Raw genomic sequence first — 8348 nt, 5'->3', positions numbered from 1 at the left:
AGTATATTTAAAATTTTAATGAACGGAAAAATGGACAGACTATAGTATGGTGCTCGTTTGAAAGGGTATTAGTTACCATAATAAACATATCAGCAATAGAATAGATTTGGCTGCCGTTCCTAATTATTATATTTTCTTTTTCTCCTGCTAAACTCCTGATAAGTTAGACATGTAATAGATAAACTGGAACATAGTCAATATTTTCAAATTGACATATTTAACCTTTTTTAAATGGTAAATACAACGCATTTATAATACTAGCATATATAAAGAGCAAAGTTAATATTAACATTGCCTATGTTTGTCCTTCTCTATCTTCTTCTCTTCCTCTTCTTTTTCTTTTCAGTGAATTCATTTCCATTTATATCAATTCCAAAGTGTGACAAATGACTTGAATCCTTGGAAAAGACTGTGACTTTCAGGTGTTCAGGTGTGACTCTGAAGCACGTGGTACGGTAGAAGAAAGAAACTCCAGAGAATAGATGATATAGAATGATAAAATATTTGAAAATAGCAGGTAAGACTTTAACTTGTTGTTACAAACGTAGTGGGAAAAAAGGGTATTTTAATCATCTGAGATACAAAAATAATGCAAGATGAATACATTTCAAAATATAATTTCAATGAGAGTTTGAGAAGAAAAGTGGAGATGTTTTTTACAAGTACAGGGTCAGAACCTCTGAGGAGACCTACAGAGAGTCTGCACAATCATTCTAATGAGACCATCTTCCACTACATTAGCTTGAATAGTATAGAGCCAAGTGGAACTCAATGGTCTTCCCCCTCATGAATCCCTAGTGCTTATTCAAACGTAGTGTGATTTCAAGGGTAGATCAACTTAAGCTAGATATGTTTATCCCTCTATAGATTTAATGGTGAGGATTAAAAAAAATTAAAGGCATTTATTTGTCTATAATAATAAAGTCAAGAAATGGAAAAAATTATAAGCTCAGAAAACACAAATGAAGGTCTTGAACAGAAGCATGAAAAGCATTATCTTCATAGTTATATACATAAATATTTGCCTACTGGTTCTTATTTTGACATTTGATGGACATTTACGGACTTCAGTATTTTGTCTGGTAATTTTCTTGTTAAATTTCTTGTTAAATTTGGTCAAATTTAACATTTTCTTGTTAAATTTGACCTCCCCAAATATCTTCAAAATTTTTTCTTATTCTTCTAGTTATGGGTGTTCTTACTAAATTTAGGAAGAATGTTTTATCCAGGGTCTTGCATCTACTATTAAATATTCTGGCCCACTCATAGAATCACATGTAGTAATTGCTAACTACACTCTATTTTTGTTACTTCTTAGGACTTGTTCAAATACTTTTAAAAGCTTTTGCCTTTAAAAATTCTAAAGGAAAAAGAGTTTTAAAAGGAAAAGATAATGTGGAATCTTCAGTATCCAAGTTGTGGAAGTGAAAATTCTTACATTTTGGGAAAGTAAATTGGCAATATGTATCAAAAGCCTTAAAAAAATAAGTTTACACTTTCTAATACAACAATTCTCCCTTATAGGAATTTATATTAAGGAGGAAAATCATGAATATGCCCAAAGATTTACTTATAAGGATAGGCATGAGGATGTTATTAATAATATAAAAATTACAAACAATAAAAATGCCAAATCATAAAGAGTTGGATAAACTATCCAACTCTCTAAGCATGTTACTTACGTGGAATACTATACAGTCGTTAATTTAAAAATCACATTTTGGAATATATATCAACATGGTAAAATGAGTGAGAAAGGCCGACTACAAAATTATAGGTTGATTCAAATTAAACAGATACACACACATACATATATACTATAAGTAGAAGAATATGCACCAAATATGTGAAGAGTGATAAATTTTTAGCAGGGTGATGGGATTATAGGTTGTATTTTTTCTTTTGGGGGATTTTCTATATTTAAAAAATTTTATAAAATAGACATTTAAACACCATTTTGGAGAATTTTAAATTTGTTTCTGAGGTGAGGGAAAGGCATAAACTCTTCAAGAAGTGGGTTTGGGAATGAGTAGAAAATCTACTAGAGAAGTTAAGCATGATCTCAAGCAATTCTACGTAAATGAAGGTGACACTCCAGCCTTCATAAACCAGGAACCTGAGAATGAGAGCAGTAAGGGAAGAAAGATGCATCCAGTTTGGACCAGAGTGGTCGGGTGTCCAGGAGAGGTGTCCAGCATAACCCCACTTTCCCTGTCTTTCTCTTTTCACTGGTTACTTCAGAAGAGGGGTGGAAACATATTTGATGGACTTTCTTTAGAGGATTTGTCAGCAGGGAGTGAAAATCTCATTATCTTTCAAGGAAGAGGCTTAAAAATGGAACTGCCTCTGACACTAAACCTCCTTTGAAGCTTCAAATCATCAGAACACCAACAACAAAGTTGTATACATCCTGTGAAGATTTTTGGCACTAAGAAATATTTACTAATAGTTATTATTTGGGCACTAATAAAAATAAAATGAAAGGTTTTCTACCTGTGCTTTGTCACATTAAATACATTTATTAAGAAAATATAAATTATATCATGAACCATACACTTTTCTAGGTGGAAAGAATCTTAGCTTATCTACTTCTTAAGTGATATAGCCAATTAAGCTATCTATTTCTTTAATTAATATGTTAAATGTATGATTCAAAACAATTTATTAATATATGAAAAATAAATAATTAGCAATTAGTTAGTAATTGTGCTTTATTTTAGTAAAGTACTTCTTGAAACTACAGAATTGGATAGCTAAACTATGAATCACTTAACTACTCCTTTGGAAAGCCTTTCACACAATTTATAAAAGCACACGGGAGTCAGGACCACTACTCATCACCAGCAGCTACTCAGGCTGACGTCTTGTGCTTGTTTGGGAGGAAAAACACCATCTACAAAGAGCTTGCTTCTTCATAAGCCCAAACCTATAACCTATAAAGTTACACACATGCACACACATGTACAATGATGATTTTGGTAAATTCAGTAATTAAATTATCATTTGCTCTTTATATTTCTGATTATTTTTGAATTTTAGAAGCTCCTACAACTTCAGCCATAATGTTCCCTGCTTTGCTAAATTACAAACAATGCACAAAAGAACTATTATTTAAAACGGTGGTTTTAACACTGTAGCTTGTGTTATGGACTGTGAAATAAAATTAGTGGATCATGACTGATGTTGAAAAAATTAAACAGTAAAGAATAGATTAAAAGATCAGGATTCGGTACACATTAGAAGTACACAAAAAAGTATTATTTTGGAAAACTTTTGTTTTGATTATACATGTATGTGTATTCTGGGTTGCAATGCGATACATATTTTTAAATGGGGATATGTTGTATATGGTTTCAAAAAGCAAACATGCCCACAAAATCCAATTTGCAACTTGGAATATTTTTCCTTAATATGGATATTTTCCCTTAATATTACTACTTTGACACTGTAATATACGTATTATTCAATGATCTACTTAAGAAAGGCACATCCTATATCAAAAGCAGGAAAGGAAGAGATGACAAAGTAAAATTCTGAATATGTTTTAAAATCCTTCCTGAAAGTACCCATATGGGATAGGCTTCTTTATGGAGTTTCGTTTACCCATTTATACATTCTCTTGATAGATAGACAGATAGATAAATAGATAGATAGATAGATGAAAGAGAGATAGATGGATAGATGTACATAGAGAAATTTACCTATATAGAAAGCAAGGCTTTCTGACAGTAAAGTCCTGGCAAAGGAGACCACAAATAAGCTAACAAACAATAAACTAACAATATGCTAACAGTTTTTTTTTTTTTTTTTTTTTTTACTTGTTGACAGTTTGCTTTATTTATTTATTTATGGCTGTGTTAGGTCTTCGTTTCTGTGCGAGGGCTTTCTCTAGTTGTGGCAAGCGGGGGCCACTCTTCATCGCGGTGCGCGGGCCTCTCACTCTCGCGGCCTCTCTTGTTGCGGAGCACAGGCTCCAGACGCGCAGGCTCAGTAGTTGTGGCTTACGGGCCCAGTTGCCCCGTGGCATGTGGGATCTTCCCAGACCAGGGCTCGAACCCGTGTTCCCTGCATTAGCAGGCAGATTCTCAACCACTGTGCCACCAGGGAAGCCCCAATATGCTAACAGTTTTTTTTTTTTTTTTTTTTTTTTCTTGCGTTATGCGGGCCTCTCACTGTTGTGGCCTCTCCCATTTGCGGAGCACAGGCTCCGGACGCGTAGGCTCAGTGGCCATGGCTCACGGGCCCAGCCGCTCCGCGGCATGTGGGATCTTCCCGAAACGGGGCACGAACCCGCGTCTCCTGCATCGGCAGGCGGACTCTCAAGCACTGCGCCACCAGGGAAGCCCCCAGTGCTAACAGTTTTAATGTGTTGTAACTGATGGTCTAGAGGTACATTTCTAGTTCAGTGACAACATTGCAGAACTTGATTTTAATAAATAAAATTTAAATTTTCAGATGAATGAAAAGAATTGGGGGCCAATCTAATAGTAACCATTGTTGTATGGAATTAGAACCTTGAAAATGTCTAGACCTGATGAACATTAATCATTTAAAAATCAGAGATGCAGTGTCCTGCTAAAGAATACAGAGTGTGAGGATGACTCAGCCTATTGATTATTCAGTTCAACATTAAATGAGCACTTTCCATGTGCCAGGCATGGTAACAAGAGCTGGAGAAACAAAGGTGAATAAAATACACTTTTAGTGGCCATGGTTAATTGTGGGAAGGCCAACATAAAAACAGATAATAAATCATAGAGCAACTCTCACAATTAAAAGGGTTGGGGGTATTGCCAGGTACGATGGTGACACAGGGAAAGGAGTGGTCAGCTCTTTGCAGGAGACAGGATTTCACAGAAGAGAAAGGAAGAAAGGCATTCCAAGCCAAGAGGACCACCTCTTGAAAAGGAAAAGGGCTTAGAGACCTAGAAACCCACCGGGGCTGTGAACTTCGATATCACACTTGACCACTAGCATATTATGTGACCCAGGACATTCCGATACGAGGAAAACCAACATGTAATGTTTTTTATCTTGCAAAGCTGATAATGCAGAGAATTAATGAGATATGTATGTATAAACAGAAGTTTCACAGTTAGGAAGTCATGAAATGTCCCTCATAGGAGTCCTATAGTATCATATGCCTGATTCACTCCCAGGCTTATCAGCATCATTAGATCAGCATATGAAGGGTCATCATGGCCACTGCCTGGATCCGCTGGGTAGCAGGGCTGGCTTACTGTGAAATGAGTGCAGAATAACCCCACAGACTCTAGATTTAGGGACTCAGGTCCCTAAATGCGAGCAGACACCTGGGTTTCCTGTTTGAGGAATGATGCTCTCTACTCTTTGCCAGATGTAACTGTTCTTCCAAAATCAAATCATTTCCTCACAGCTCCATTTGCCTCTTCATTTCTTTTTAAAAATTTGCCCTTCAAAACCAATACTTCTTTTAATAATAACAGCAAATGCTTCCATAGCCCTTCCTATGTGTCAGGCCCTATTCTAAATGCTTAACATATATTAAAGGGTTACATTTTCATACCAACCCTATGAGATGAGAACTATTATTGTTATCTTAGTCTATCTAGGCTGCTATAACAGAATATCATAGACTAGGGGGCTTATAAACAACAGAAATTTATTTTTCACAGGGCTGGAGGCTGGGAAGTCCAAGATCAAGGCGCTGGTAGATTCTGAGTCTGGTGAGGACCTGTTTTCTTGTTCAAGACCTAATCACCTCCCAAAGGCACCACCTGGGGATTAAGTTTCAACATACGAATTTTGGGGGAGCACAAACATTCAGTCTATAGCGATTATCCCCATTTTTCAGAGGAGGAAAGACCAAGTTGCCCAAGATCCTGAATAGGAGCAGAGTCACTAATGAACCCATGCCATCTGGCGCTGGAGTCAATATTTTTAATCACCATAAAATGCTGCCTCCCACAAACGTCAATTTAAAAAGGTATTTGGCAGGAACCAAGGAACAGCACATTGAATTCTGCTCTACAGAAAATTTTTCTTGGATGTTTCTTTTTCATAAACTGCAAAATCTCGTAAGTTTTGCCCCTGTACCCAGTTGTTATGCTTTTATGTACGTGGTTTGCATCGGCCCAACAATCTTAAGAAACACGCCTCCTCATATCATGTTTGGAAGTGTAGGTCAGCCAGACTGAAAGATTACCCTTCTCAGCTGATTCATTTTCCCTAGAGTTTAACCAAAACTCTCTCTGTCTTACAAATAAGATCTTTCTGAAAGAGTTCTGCCACGACAGGAGACTTACATAAGAATTTGTAGGGCTTCCCTGGTGGCGCAGTGGTTGAGAGTCCACCTGCCGATGCAGGGGACAAGGGTTCGTGCCCCGGTCTGGGAGATCCCACATGCCACGAAGCGGCTGGGCCCGTGAGCCATGGCCGCTGGGCCTGCGCGTCCGGAGCCTGTGCTCTGCAACGGGAGAGGCCACAACAGTGAGAGGCCCGCGTACCACAAAAAAAAAAAAAAAAAAAAGAATTAGTAGCTCATTAAAATTTCTTCCCTCTAATACTCAAGGTTGAAATGAAAACTTTTCTGCAAGGCCAGCATTAAGAGCAAATCTAAGTTCTTTATTGATTAAAAAAAAAAGCTGATTGCATTAATCGTTTTACTTTTTATCTTGTCTTTCGGTCACAAGTCACCAATCCTTTCATGGGAAGGAACTACTTCTATTTCCTGAAGCTTTTAAAGAGGATATAATAGTCGCAGAAAGTTATTTTTTAAAATCAATCTACCATATAAGGTTTTAGGATCTACAAACTGGTTGAAGGACCCCTGACCCTATCCATTCTTAAATGTTTCTTATATCATCTTTGAACTCAGCTTTATTTCCAGAAATGATTAAATATTTAGATAGAAAAAAAAATTAGCTGGCACTTAGCTCCTTTAAGTTTTTAAAAATTCTTCTTTCTGTGGGCAAAACTTAGAACTTTATGGACCTGTGATTCTGAGTAAAACAGACACTAAAATCTTTCCCACTTTTTTTTCAAGACTTTTCCAAAAACTTAACATCAGTGACAGAAAGAAAGGTCAAAACTTTCAGCAGAAGACTTTTGTGAAAATTATCTCCAGTATTTCAAAGTGAGAGGACAGGGAAAGTGGGAGTAGAAGAATCTCCGTGTTTTTAATTGCTATGGAGAGGTTTATTCATTGGCACAGAACTAAGCCAGCCCACTGAAAGGCAGCGGATGTTTTCAAGTCCCCTTGGGTGGGCGAAGCAGGTGCTGTTTTGTCTTACATGCACTGAACACTGAATACATATTGAAAAGTATAAAGAACTGATATGTAACCCTTTCACCCGGCCATCATTCACCTCTGCCGGTGTAAAATAACGCTAAAAAAAAAAAGATTAGCACATAAAAGTCAGGATGTGCCTAAAGAAGCAGGAATCTTACAGCCACACCTTTACATTCGGAGCTCTGTCTGCAGTGAGCAGGCCATACTCAATACTGGGGAAAACAGTGTTTGTCACGGAAAGCAGACTGTGGGTTTGTATCTCAGCAAGGCTATCTACAAGTGTGTAATCTTGCCAAACTATCTAATGTCCTGGTACGCGTATCTAGAAAACGGGAACTATTCCAACCTCTAAGCTTGGGAGAGAAATGAGTGAGAAAAGCATGTGAAAACAGCTGGTCCCAGTCGTCTCCCAGTAACCCTTGGCGTGTCCACGGCTGTTGTTAGCCTCATCCTCTGCGGTCTCCAGCAGTTTGTCCATACAATGAAGGTACTAAACCGACAGTCACCTTCCCCTGCGTGGGTACTGATCATTCATTACCTTTCTGCTTCTCGGTGCTTCGGCCTTTTTCATTCTGCCTAGCAGCCAAAGTCTAGACTGCTGGGGGTAACTTCCAGCTGCGTTTCTGGAGAATTGTAGGGCTGGCGGGGGACACGGCAGGGGATGCTCCCCGCCTGCCTTTCCCAGCTTCGTTTGTCTGTGGAACTCTCAAGAGGTGGGCACCAAACAGGTCTTTTTTGTGTCCTGTAGTAGCAACTCCAGTGCTAACAGGGGTCGGGGTAGACGGGAGAGTGCCCGACATGTAGACTGAGAAAGATTCCTGAGCTCGCTGCGTTCCTCCAGGGCGCCCTTCCGGCAGGCCCTGGGCAGCGAAGGAGTGCGGACGCGCGGTGGCGCCCTGGCGAGGATGCAGGGCCCCCGAACGGTCGGACGGGGGAGCGAGAGCTAAAGCTTGCAGAGCGCGCCGAGCCGCCTGAGCCGCGGCCAGACCCGGGAGCCGACGCCAAACGGAGCCAGCCGGGCTACAGCGGGAGGAGGCCGAGAGGGAGGCGGGGCGGGGCGGGGCGGGGCGGGGCGAGT

This window comes from Lipotes vexillifer, unplaced genomic scaffold (assembly GCF_000442215.2).
Source record: "Lipotes vexillifer unplaced genomic scaffold, Lipotes_vexillifer_v1.1 scaffold90, whole genome shotgun sequence".
In the NCBI taxonomy this organism is placed as follows: Eukaryota; Metazoa; Chordata; class Mammalia; order Artiodactyla; family Lipotidae; genus Lipotes; species Lipotes vexillifer.
Note: the sequence above shows the minus strand (reverse complement) of the source record.